The 12,764-nt window shown below is 35.6% G+C and overlaps 1 long non-coding RNA gene across 1 annotated transcript; it reads left to right on the top strand.

Annotated features, from left to right (window-relative positions):
• The first annotated feature begins 7,407 nt into the window (after positions 1-7,407).
• LOC107296547 lies at positions 7,408-10,753 on the top strand. Its single transcript, XR_001549098.1, has 3 exons — positions 7,408-7,495; positions 8,517-8,637; positions 10,731-10,753. It is a non-coding gene; the product is annotated as an uncharacterized LOC107296547 (long non-coding RNA).
• Positions 10,754-12,764: the final 2,011 nt, after the last annotated feature.

Below are 12,764 nucleotides of genomic sequence, written 5' to 3'. Positions count from 1 at the left end.
TTAGCAGCAAAATTCACATCCTCATGAGTAGGATACTGTTCTTGTGGTCAGATTATCCCAGACCTTTTTTCTGCTAAGAAAGAAAAAGTTTTGAACTGTAAAATAAAGAGTAGAGCTCCATTGAATTCAGAGGAAAATGCTGAGTAAACAAAGGAGTTTCCATTTGCCCAGAGTCTTAAATAAATGATAGGAAGGATAGGATAAGAGATTAGATAGGAAGTGGAGGACCCTGCTTTAAGACACCTTTTATTTCTGTAAACACTGGTAAAAACATAACTAGAGATTTTGGCTATTTTTAATTTCTATTTGCAGTGTGATGTTAATTTTTCTGATCTTTAGTTTACTGTAAAAGTTATTGGTTATTTCTTTGGAAATCTTCTTGCGACCTGTAATATTAATTTGAAAATTCTCCAGAATCTTTCTGCAAATTCCTCAGTAGATCAGCAGCATCTTGTTGTCCATCCAAAGTGCTATAGTTTTTTTAAATTGATTTGCCACCTAGTCTATTATTATTACTTATTTACTTAGATGTATGGGCTATTTCAATTGCAAGTGGCTCTAAGCATTATTTCAATGTATTACTTATATTGTCAGAAAATATTTAAAGAATAGGAAATTATAACACAAACAAAAAACAATAGCAATTACACTAGTGTTACTATAATCTAGGTCAGGGGTCTTCAGACTTGGCCCTTTTATGACTTGTGGACTTCAACTCCGCCAGGCTGAGGAATTCTGGGAGTTGAAGTCCATAAATCATAAAAGGGCCAAGTTTGAAGATCCCTGATCTAGGTAGTCTTGTTCACAGTAATTTTCTTTCAAACTCCAAAAGTTTGCTTGCTTTTTTAAATATACAGTATATATTACCTCCATTCCCTTTTAGATAGTTTGGTTTTCTTTCTCTTTGAGAGATTGGTTAATTGGTTGATATTCTCTAATCACCACACCTGCATACTGTATAGTCAGGAGATAGCGTTCATGGGAGTATTTCATTTTTTTTTAAAAAATTGACTAGAGACAGCACAAGGTATAATAGCTACATCTGTCATAGAACATGGGATTAGGGAGTAGCCAATAGGTATGTTGCCTCCTGGAAGATTGGGAGTTGTAGCAAGAACTACCAAGGCATTCCAATGCTAGAGGTAGGTGGATATTAAGATGGAGATAACTTCTGGGAAAAGATAATTGGGACTATCAATCTTCTACCCTGGAGGCCTTACAATTTGCTATACTTACATTACATTATCTTAAATTATTGTGTTTCCTATTTCTCTTGGCATGTAGTGGATTTGTATTCATCATAGTTTGTTTGTTTTTTTTAAAAAAAACCCCACTATCATTATTTTCCCCAATTTTATGCTTTTTCAATATAAAATTTCCCAACTTAAATGTAAATATTCTTTGAATAGGTGTAAATGTAGAGATTGTTGAATGGGTGGATTCATATGGTATATTTATTTACCAAAATTTGTATCTTGGCACATAACCTCTGAATAAAACTCATGGAATAACAATAATCATCATAAAATACATATGATAATATAAAATAAGAATCAGCAAAAACACCTCTGAGGGTTTAAAACCATCCATGTCAGAGCTCTCGATCGCCAAATGTTCTTTTAAAGAGATAGCTGTATGAAAATATATTAATATGGGAGTCCTACAGATATCAATGAATAACATGTTGCACAAGAATGGGACAGTTGCTGGAAAGATTTGCTTCCTGGTCCCCCCCTTTCCCAACTTTTACTCCCATAAAGTTTTACAACTTTCTCTGAATGCCTTGGAGAATTGGAAACCACCAAGACATAAAACTGATCTCCTAGCAGATTGTGGAAGAATAATACTTATGAAAGTGTTAATTGATGCTTAACTCATTCCTTTAAGTTCTTGGAACCATTCTAAGGCAATCAGAGCAGTTTTATCCCCACAGTCTTTGAATTTTGTCTTCCTTCTATCTTCTGAAGCAAATGCATCATAACTCTTCTCTGAAAATAAATTTAAACTGCTTTTAAATAGACTCCCACCCTTGCTTTTTTAAATTCATATTCAAAATGCAAATTGATCCAACGACACTAATGTTCTATAACAGATCAATACATGTTATGCATATTGCATTTTTATGATATCGCTAGAATTTTAAGACAGGAAATGTCACAGTAGCTCTCCTCAAGGTGTCACTATTTCCATGGTAGATTGTAGGGCCATTCAAACCACTTGAAGGGGCATATGTCTCCCCCAGATAACTGCATCAAGGTAGCTCTGTCCTCCAAAAAAACTCCACCAATGTTTTTCCAAGGTCATTTTGTTATGTACAAAGCAGATTTCCTATGGAACTGCAGAAACCTGGTAGATAATTTTGCATTTTAGAGCTGTGGCATAGAATGATGCCTCACCAAAGCTATTTCAGGAATTTTTCAAAGGACAGTTTTAACTTAGATTGGCTCCTAGACAAATATTATGAAGGATTGCATATGGAGGCATGTGTCTTGCCGTATAAGCTAATTCAATGTTTTAAAAGAGCTATGAGGAACTATTGCATACAACAGCCGAGCATCTAAAGAAAGCTGAATACGAAAAACACACAATTAACAGAAGCGTAAGTCTCTTCCTATAAACAGATCTAGTTGATTTATCATAGTTTCTAACACTTTAGAAACATTACAGCATTTTTCTTGGCACTACAAATAGTATACTAATTCATTATGGGTGGGACATCTGGACAGCAGCACTACTTTGTCTTTTAGGGAATGGGTGTGGCCAGATGAAAAATTTAAAACCACATTTGATGTCTGATAATTTGGCTTTTGGCATTTAGAATCTAGCTTTTATAGCTTGTTTCTTCTAAAATCTTTCCATCTATCATTGCCTTCTCTTTTTTTAATCTCCTATTGTCCCCAGGCCAATTGAACCTCCCTTCATCCCTTTTGCTAAAGATAGATAGTACTCTGGATTTCCTTCTGCTAGGGTTTTGGGAGGGTTTGTTCTATCTAAGAAGTAAAACTTTGCTCTGCTTACATTCCATGGTGATTATGGAAACCAAAATGGATTCCCTGATTCACTCTGAGCCTCCAGAAAGTTGAAAGTAACAAAAAGTCCTCTTGGAGGATCAGAGGCTGTTAGAAAATATCTGTGTGTGCCTATGCGTGTGTGCTCAGGCACATAGGCTAAGCCATGAAACCACAAAGGAATTTAAACTAGCAAGGGAGATAATGATTCTACTTACATTAAATCTTGGAGATTCTAACATGGGAATGAAACCTGAAACTGAATAAAAACTTTTCCACTGAAAACTTTGGCTTTCATGTTTGCTTAGAACTATGGCAGTGGTACTAACAGCAAATTCTGTCTCTTTTCTCTTCTCTGAACACTCATGCAACTGAAGTCATTTTATAAATCAGATGCAAAGGTGTTCCGAAGAAGGAAAACAATACATCAACAACAGTGGTTAATATTTTAAAAGTATTTTTTTTTAAAAAAAAATCACCGTTCTGCTTTCTACTTGGAACAGAAGGTACTGTGAATCTTGGATAGCTAATTTATACACACACACGCACACACACACACGCACAGAGACATACACCAGATAGGCTTTTTCCTCTGGGAAGTAGAGCGGTTAATATTCAACATGAAATGTCTAATCTTTAAATACATTATAATCTAAGTGCTTAGGATAATTTTTGCTTTAATACCTTAAGAGTCTGCAAAGCCTGAAGGATGGGATTATTAAAATGGAATTTTAATGTCAAAATTATCAGAGAAGAGAACACATTGCTCGTATTCATAAAAAAATGTATTCAATTTCTCCATGATTTGTTCAAATAAGAGATGAGACTATATTTGATTATACCTTGTAAGTAATTCTGAAAGTTGATCAGATGATTGTAGGTCATTTCTACAGCAGGGCTGTCAGAGGCAAAGATTAAAATATCTGTTGTTTCTATGTGCGTTACTCTTGGCATACCTGTGTGGCCAAGAATGCAACGTATTTGCTTTGAAAACTCAGTTCCACAGAGAGATTGTCTTGTAAGAGGCAAGACCTAGGAGTTGAACAAGCAGAAATCAACAGGGGCATGAATCTCCCAGATTATAACAAGCATCCTACACTTGCTGAAGCCTGCATGTTTCCATTTCTTGATATTTCAATGCCACAGTGTAAGCAAATAGCTTATCTACTACAGCAGAAACTTTATCAAATTTCTGCAAAGATGATGCAAGAAACATTCAGAATTTTAGAAGGTCAGGAAAAGTAACTTTTAAGGGAGGGGGGTGTCTACGTTGTAGGTTATATACCTGATACTCTGATAAGTCTGTTGATGCCTCTTGGTTCAGATAGTATTGAGCTGGACAGATCAATAATCTGATTTTGCAAAAGACAGTTCTCTACTTTGGCTTGGTTTCATGCTGAGTAATCTTTCTAGCATCAACTCAGTTTAACAGTTGTGGCAGAAGGTGGTTTTAGAAAAAGAACTCTAGTTTCTCAAGCCATTACTTTTCTTCTGAACCCGACACTAAAGCTTTAAAAAAATCATAATTATAGTTTTCATATATGAATGAAAAGCCTATCAACCCATTAGATTCAAATTAAGCAAAGATACAGATATTGCTATAGAGAGGCCAAGTGATATTAAAACCTTTGAAAAATGGGATGTTGTCAGGATGGGAAAAACTACAATTGTCATTGCTGATGGGAATTTCTGTGATTAAAATGAATGTTTTGCCTTGTATGTCATTTTTGTTTCTGCTTTGACAACTGATGCACCATTTAAACAGTGGCAGAATGACATGTCTAAGTTAATAAGGCAAGGTAAAAAAAATGGCAGATCAAGAACAAGGTGTTACAACATGCTAAAGAAAGAGGAGGCTTAGGTCTACCTGATTTGAAATTTCATTTTTCAGCTTGTTGTTCAGTTCGGATGTAGGAGTGAGTGACTCTGATGAAAGAATGTATGATAAAATGGGCTAAAATCTTTGGGCACAATATGCACATGGAACAATGGGAGAACATATGAATGAAAGGATTAACATTCACATTATGTTATAATCTTTAAAAGAATTTCTATAAAATGATGTGCTGTTGATAATTGCCTAAAATTTTAACAGTACCTCAAATGTATGTTGGAAATGTGAACAACAAGAGAAGACTTTTTATCATGCTTGACGGACATATAAAATTGCAATATATACTGTACATTAATTTGGAAATTTTAAAAATTAATATGCAAACCAGAGATATTCCTTTTGGAACTGATGGATAAACAGTTGGGGAAAAAACCAATGGGATTTTCTTTTGATACATGGCAACAGCAACAAGACTTTTTAATGTATAACAATGGAAAGAATTATTAATGCCTACAATGAAAGAATGGATGGTGAAATTGGGAGAACTTGCTGTGATAGCAAAATTGGCAGCTTTGATAAGAGAAAATGCATTGATTAATTTTAATGCTGTTTGGAAACCCCTTTTGGACATTTTTCATGAAACTGGGAATAAAATAAAATTACAACATAGGTTTGATGATTAGACAAAAGAGTAAATAAAGAGGAAAAAGGAAAATTATGTAGTAAACTTAGAGTAAGACTATACTGATATCTGCTGTAAAAAGAAGTCAGAAGCCATTTCTTTGTATATCTTTCTCTTTTTTCTTTGTGCACTTTTGGCTTTGCTTCCTTTTTCATTCTTTGCTTTTTTTCTTTCTTCTATTTCAATTATTAGTTTGTTAGTTTTTATTTCTTTATTTGAAAAATTTGAGAAAAAAGAGAGAAAAAAGAAAGAAAGAAAGAAAGAAAGAAAGAGAAAAAAGAAAGGAAGAAAAAAAGAGAGAAAGAAAGAAAAAGAATCTAATTCTTATCTGTTAGGTTGCTTTCCTGGTGCTCTCAGAAATAATGGAATACAATTCCCATAATTACCAGATAGTTCAAGTATTGGCCATGAATTCTGGGAATTACAGTCCAAATTATTGGGAGAGTGCCAAGCTGTGAAAGGCACATAACATACACACTTTGTAAGACTTAGGTAATTGTATCTAGAAGTTTCTGAAATAGGGTTATTCTCTTACAGTAGCTGTACAAAGTTCTCTTACACATGCCTGCAATTCTGAATTCATACATAATATTTTAATCAGCAATAAATATTTTCCTTTATTCTTTTAGTTTTTCCTTTTTCCCCTTTTTTCCAAATTTCTTTATGTTTCTTTTTTTCCAAAACATATATGAGAAGAATGAATTGGTTTATGAATAACACTGTGCTAGTAAAACATTTTCAGAACAATACATATTTCTAATTTATTAATATACTTTTTCATTCCTTTAAATTATTCTCCCTTTTTACTTTTTCCTTGTGATTAAATATAATTATACCTTGCCAAGTATCAATATTTCTAAATTTACAGGATGTTCATTAGAAGATACAAAAATTCCATTTACTGATTCCCTTGAATCAATATAATAGTATTTCATATAATAGCATTCTTCTTCTCCTTCTCCTCCTCCTCCTCCTCCTCCTCCTCCTTCTCCCCCTCCTCCCTCTCCCTCCTCCTTTTCTTTCTTTCCTCCTCCTCCTCCTCCTCCTCCTCCTCCTCCTCCTCTGTTTCTCCTCCTCCTCCTCCTCCTCCTCCTCCTCCTTCTTCTTCCTCAGCTATGATATCAACATGTTTTAGATATACTTTTTCATTTTATGATACTTTCAAATGGAATATTAGTTGTGTAATTGCATATACAAATATGACACAGGCATGACTATATTTCTTGAGAATGTTGATTTCTACCATAATCTTATATTTAAACATTGAAAAAGGGAAGGCTTTAATATGCAGGCTTACTCCACCCATTACTGAAAGTTTGCAGTCTCTGGTTTAAAACATTGCAGCTGTTGAAAAAAAAAGAAAGAAAAAGAATGTAAGACAAGCCTGAAATGCTTAGTTTGTTGAAAGCAGGTACTGTACTTACATATCTGTGGTTTTGGAAAGAACCTTGTTTAAGGCTGCAGTCCTATGACCACTTATCTCAGATAAGTTCCATGGAATTCATTTAGGCTTATTTTTAAGCAGGCATATATAGCAGTGCCTTGTTCTAGTGGAATGTGTAATTATAGCCAGTACAAAAGAACTACATTATCTCAACAGATATATTTCCTTATTGTTTGACTTTATTGTGCAACATGCATCTTTTAAAATCTTTTCAAGACCTCAGTCCCTTATGACACATGTATCCCACAAGTATGCATGTGGGGAGCTTAAGCAACACCCTAGACATGGACAAGCTGGTTTGAGAGTTACTTTATGTCTTCAGATATGTGAACCTTAAGCTTTAATGGTTTGAAAATAAGTCCAATAGAGACTAAAAACAAATGGGCTGCAACCTAAGATTTTTTTTTTTTGAGTGGGGGACATAATATGAAGAAAACTACCTGCTAGCCATTATTCTGCACTAGTTAAGGCTGCTAAATAATGTCCAGGGAGAATCCTGAAGATAATTATTCACTCTCAAAAAGAAGGTAATTTTCATCCTCTTCATGGGTTAGACAAGATCAAATCTCTAAAAACCTTTACAGGGAAAGCTGAGCATTCTTTACCAGTAAGGAACTCTGTGGGAAAGCTGAAGGCAGGTGAAAATAATTATGTATTGCTCCAATGCCACATGTCCTGGGGGTCTTCATGATATTCACTCTTAGAAAGAAAGCATATAGTGTGATCCTTCCACATTTCAGGAATTGGGGCTGATAAAGGTTGGCTGTGTGTTTTCATTTGGGAAAGTAATAATAGCTTAATATTTTTGGAACTAACAAAACTCAGGGGTGAAAATCAATAGATTTCTTACTCTGTATTGATACCAGATCTTTAATTTTAAGAAAGAAAATTCTGTATGGGAAAATATCTGTTTCTAAATTAGATTGTTTTTCTTTTTTAATCCCAGCGTATAAAGACTGGGACAAAGATTCAGTTGGCTTGCACAGAATATTTTTCCTCAGGTAATTTTGTAACCAGATCAATATTAAGTAGTAAAGGCTTAACAATTTTGAGCATAGTTTACTATGATGCAGGTAACCATAACCTCAACTATTTCTGCATTAATTGTTGTATTTTTATGTTAATATTCCACTTTATTTCTAGGAAAGTGAGAGATTGCCATTTATTTTTACAAAAAAAAATATCTATGGGGGTAGGCTAAGCTAAGTGATAGTGACTGTCTCTAAGTCTCTTCTGAGATTCATGGCTTAAGTGTGAACATGAATATAGATCTCTCTGGTTCTAATATAATAATATAAATTAACACTATATTCAAGTTTATTCCATGGTATGTACAGTAAATGTCAACTTCGACTGGATATCCACATGTTTTCTTGAGCTGCACCGGCATCTGGGGTTTCATAACTTCATTTGCCTGAGGCTGACTCTCTTTGGAAGCAACTCTCCATCAGAGAGATCCTGTATCCTTCTGACTCTGCTACTTGACCAAACCTATATGAACCAGCTCAGTTTATACAACTTTCTAGTATTTGATTTTGTCTGTCACAGCCATTCTTGCCTCTCTGCACTCTACTTTCGTGAACCTGCTCTATGTTGGCAATCCAAATTCTAGTCCCACCACTTGTATCGTGCAGCTATGACCTTAGACTGGATTTTGTGCCACTGTCAGGTGAGAACTTGATTCTTTGAATAAATCTTGGAGCATGTTTGTGTCTGCTCAACTAGCTATCTACCTGCCTTTGTATTTGCCTAAAGTACTATCAATCATTAAACCAATTACAACTCACTCTAACCTAGATCAAGACATTTTTATTTATTACCTATAGCTATTTCAACAACATAAATACAATTGCTATACCGGAATATCTCCGGATAGAGCGCACTAAAATCAAATTAACTTTATATTATATTACAGAAGACAGAAGTGCAACCCAACCAACCAATACAACTCCAGATACAAATTATTAGTGGTAAATAGGGGTTAAATTTCCAAATGTAAAGAGGATACTGTATTTGTGCTAGCAAGATTTAACCTGAAGGGCATGCATTCAGAACTCAGAAGATAAGATCAAAGTATACTTAAGCATACTTAACTTATGCCAAAGAGAATCTGGGGAATTATGGGAAGAAGTAAGGGACGTTTGGAAAACTAAAAGAGGAAAGAAATCCCAAAATTTCAAAAAGGAAAAAAAAAGAGAATGATTTTTAGACNTCCCACCGACCTGTACGCTCCCACAGAGTGGGTCTCCTCGGGGTGCCGTCAGCCAGACAGTGCCGGCTGGCGACCCCAAGGGGTAGGGCCTTCTCTGTGGGAGCTCCCACCCTCTGGAACGAACTGCCCCCAGAGATCAGGGTGATCCCTGATCTCCCTTCCTTCCGCCGCGCCCTCAAGACGTGGTTGTTCCAGCTCGTGGGACTGGCCTAAGGGATTTTAAAGGGGTTTTAATTACTTTTAAATTGGACGTATTTAAATATTTCTTTTTAATCGATTTTTAATTAGATGTATAACATGTTAGCATTTTATCTATTGTCAGCCGCCCTGAGTCCGCAAGGAGAAGGGCGGGATATAAATGTAATTAAATAAATAAATAAATAAATAAAATAAATTAATGGAGGACCGCTTCTATAGCCTATCTCAATAAAGGTTGGTTCTGACCTTCTTGTGCACTCTGATTCATAATCCGAACAATCTCAAAGAGCTTATAAACACCCCTGAAAGCCATTAGAGTCTTTTGGATGACAGTAGCCATGCCATTGTCCTTGCCTAGGGATCATCAATAGTGTCTCATTCTAAGTCTGAGGGGGGATATTTCCAAAAGAGGAACATTGCTCCCTGTCTAGGTAACTTTCAGTAATATATTCCAGGTCAGGTTTCTCACCCTCTATCAAATAATGCCTTCTTACATTGCTTATCATATATTATCTGATCAATGACCAAAATAAAATGATTGACTAACAATTAAGTACAAATAAAATGCAAAACTAGGCAGGACAATACACTCCATAACACAATACAATGCAATTCTTTTCCTGGTTTAGACTTACATATTCCATGAAGATTTGTTTTCTTAATTAGGAAAACACTGTTCTTCAAACAGGACAAGAGTTTTCCAAAGAAGCACATATGATCAGTCCAATTTTTGTTCATAAGCTCTTGAAATTCAAGGGATTTCATCAGAGGGATTCATCTAAATTTGTTACATAAAACAAAAGCAGTATATTGTTATCTAATGCAGAACATTTTGTTGTGACAAATTGCTGTGTTATATATAAATGCACAGTTCAAGTTGTAATTTTATAAACTTATTTTTTTATTTTGTTTGCAGGATGGAAATAGCATATCTACAGTATCCTCAAGAATTCCAAATTCTAGCTTAGCAATGTAGGAAGCTGTGAAAAAATCTGCAATTTCATGACACACCTTGAATTGCATTAACTCTTTAGGTACAACCAGGAGATAACAACCTAATAAGTAAAAAATGCAAATGCAAATGCGGAATTTTTATATGAACCCACTCAGTGAGCAGATGATGGATGTAAGAAACAAGCAGGAGTACTTTCCAAATGCAGCTTGCACTTCTAAAACTTCCAGAATGGTCTTTTTAAAAAAAATTCTGGAAATCCATAGAAAATGTTTGCACAAGTTTTTCTTCTTCATTTGAAACTCCTAACTGGCCATAGCAAGAACTCCTTTCTGTTCTGATTGTTAGATTAAGCTCGGTTTTTCAAAATCATGACAAATCTCTTTTGTTTTACTAAAAGGACTTCTAATACAGAGAAGATTTGCATTGTGACTTCCCTGCAGGGTAAGTCTTTCTGCATTTTGTCTTGATTAGAAATATATTGTAGCAATGAACAAAACATTGAGAAAAATAATAAAAAAAAACAGATAAATTGTAGCAGTGAAAACCCACACACTGAATTTATTAATATATATGAAATAAATTAGAGCTGGCACAAAAAGTTTGCTGCCTTTAGCAAGAACAACATGGCCGTCCTTCCCTAGTCTATGGACAGAAGCTGGCTGCCAGTTGGATCAACATGGATTGCACCCTTCATTGCAACTGAGGCTGCAGGCTAATTTTGTGTGTGTGTATTTTTGAATCAGTTTTGATTCCAAGTGATGGTTGGACAAGCCCATGTGGTTTTATTGGCAACATTGTTTTTGCTTTCTTCCTAGGTGTCAGATCTGCCATACTTAAACCTCTAAATAGAAATGATCTTTGGCTCCATTTGCTGAGAAAAAGTATAGTTTTATTAGAAGTCAAGTGTATTGCAGTAATGCATAGCCAGAACTGAGAACTGCTCACCAAAATCCCTAAGTTCAACTTTTCCCTTCCTCAATTGCCTCCCATTGCTGACTCCCCCATGACCAACCAGGTTCAAGCAAGATGTTTTCAGACCTGTCAGTTCAAACATAGGTTGGTATGCAGCTGCCTTCTTCTCCCAGCTGGGTGACCTTGAGGCAGCGTCTTGGTGAGATACAGAAGTTACTTTCATTTTCCCCCAAGCATACTCTTTCCCATCTACCCTCCTCAGAGTTCATGGCAGTCTGTCACCACATGGTAGTGAAGCACAAACAAGTTTAAGGTGGCAGCTGACACTAGGCCTGAGAAAGAGAGGAACTGGTCCAAAGTCATCCAGATAACTCAATGCCCAAGTCAGGATTAGAACTCATGGTCTCCCAGTTTCTAGTCCAGTTCCTTTAACCTCTATACCAAACTGGCTCTCACTGACCAAAATAGGAGATCCAAAATGCCATTCAAATGTTCTCACCCTCAAACCATAATGTATTTACACAGCTTCACTTTTGCTTTCTTCCCTTTTTTCTTTGTTAACCACTGCAACATAATTTATATTTAACATTTGGAACCATCTCCTAAAAAAAATGAGTTAAAATTAAGGTGTCCTTATGGATGTCCACCTAGTGTCATGGAATTCTAAAAGTGAACTACAAACATTTCAGGTTGTAGACACCATCACACAATTTTATACAATTTTGGGTACAAATACATATCCAAACCCACTCCCCAAAAGGAATTGTTTAAAAAGAAAATAATCATGGTTTCTCTTTGTGAGGTTTNTTGCACTCAAATAATTTTTCTGCATTTTTTTTTCCAGTTTCAGGCATTTACTTTTCATTTCTGGCAGAAAAAAATAGCCATTGGATATAATGGATTTGTTTAACTACTGCAATGTTTACTTAACAATTACAGAGTTCACTTAACAACTGCTGCATTTGGTTAATGACTACCGCAGAAAAGGTCATAAAAGTGGGTGTGGTCATGTGGTCTTCCACTTAGGGACTACCACAGATTAGGACTGTAATTCCACGCTCAATTATGATTGTACATTGAGGATGACCTCTACAGTGTTGTATAGCAGGCTAAAGCAGCAGGATTATTTCTATAGCAACAGCACTTAGACTTATATACTATCCCACAGTGCTTTACCACACTCTCTGAGAGGTTTACAGAGTCAGCACATTGCCCCCCAATGATCTGGGTCCTCATTTTACCGACCTCGGAAGGATGAAAGGCTGAGTCAACTTTGAGGTGGTCAGGATCGAACTCCTGGCAGTGAGCAGAGTTAGTCTGCAATACTGTATTCTAACCACTGCTCCACCACACTTTTACTGGATACAGTGAGCACTCAAAAGAATTCTACTCCACAACAAGTACATCGGGGGAGGGAGCGTTACTTCTGAAGAAGTAACTTGAGTCTAAGCAAACAAAAAAGCTCTAAATCTGAAAAGGATACGACAAGATTCAAAATCCCATCTCTTAAAAGTCATGC

The sequence above is a fragment of the Protobothrops mucrosquamatus genome, unplaced genomic scaffold, assembly GCF_001527695.2.
Source record: "Protobothrops mucrosquamatus isolate PMUCROS unplaced genomic scaffold, P.Mucros_1.0 scaffold2857, whole genome shotgun sequence".
Taxonomy (NCBI): Eukaryota; Metazoa; Chordata; class Lepidosauria; order Squamata; family Viperidae; genus Protobothrops; species Protobothrops mucrosquamatus.
This window is presented reverse-complemented; position numbering and strand designations above follow the sequence as displayed.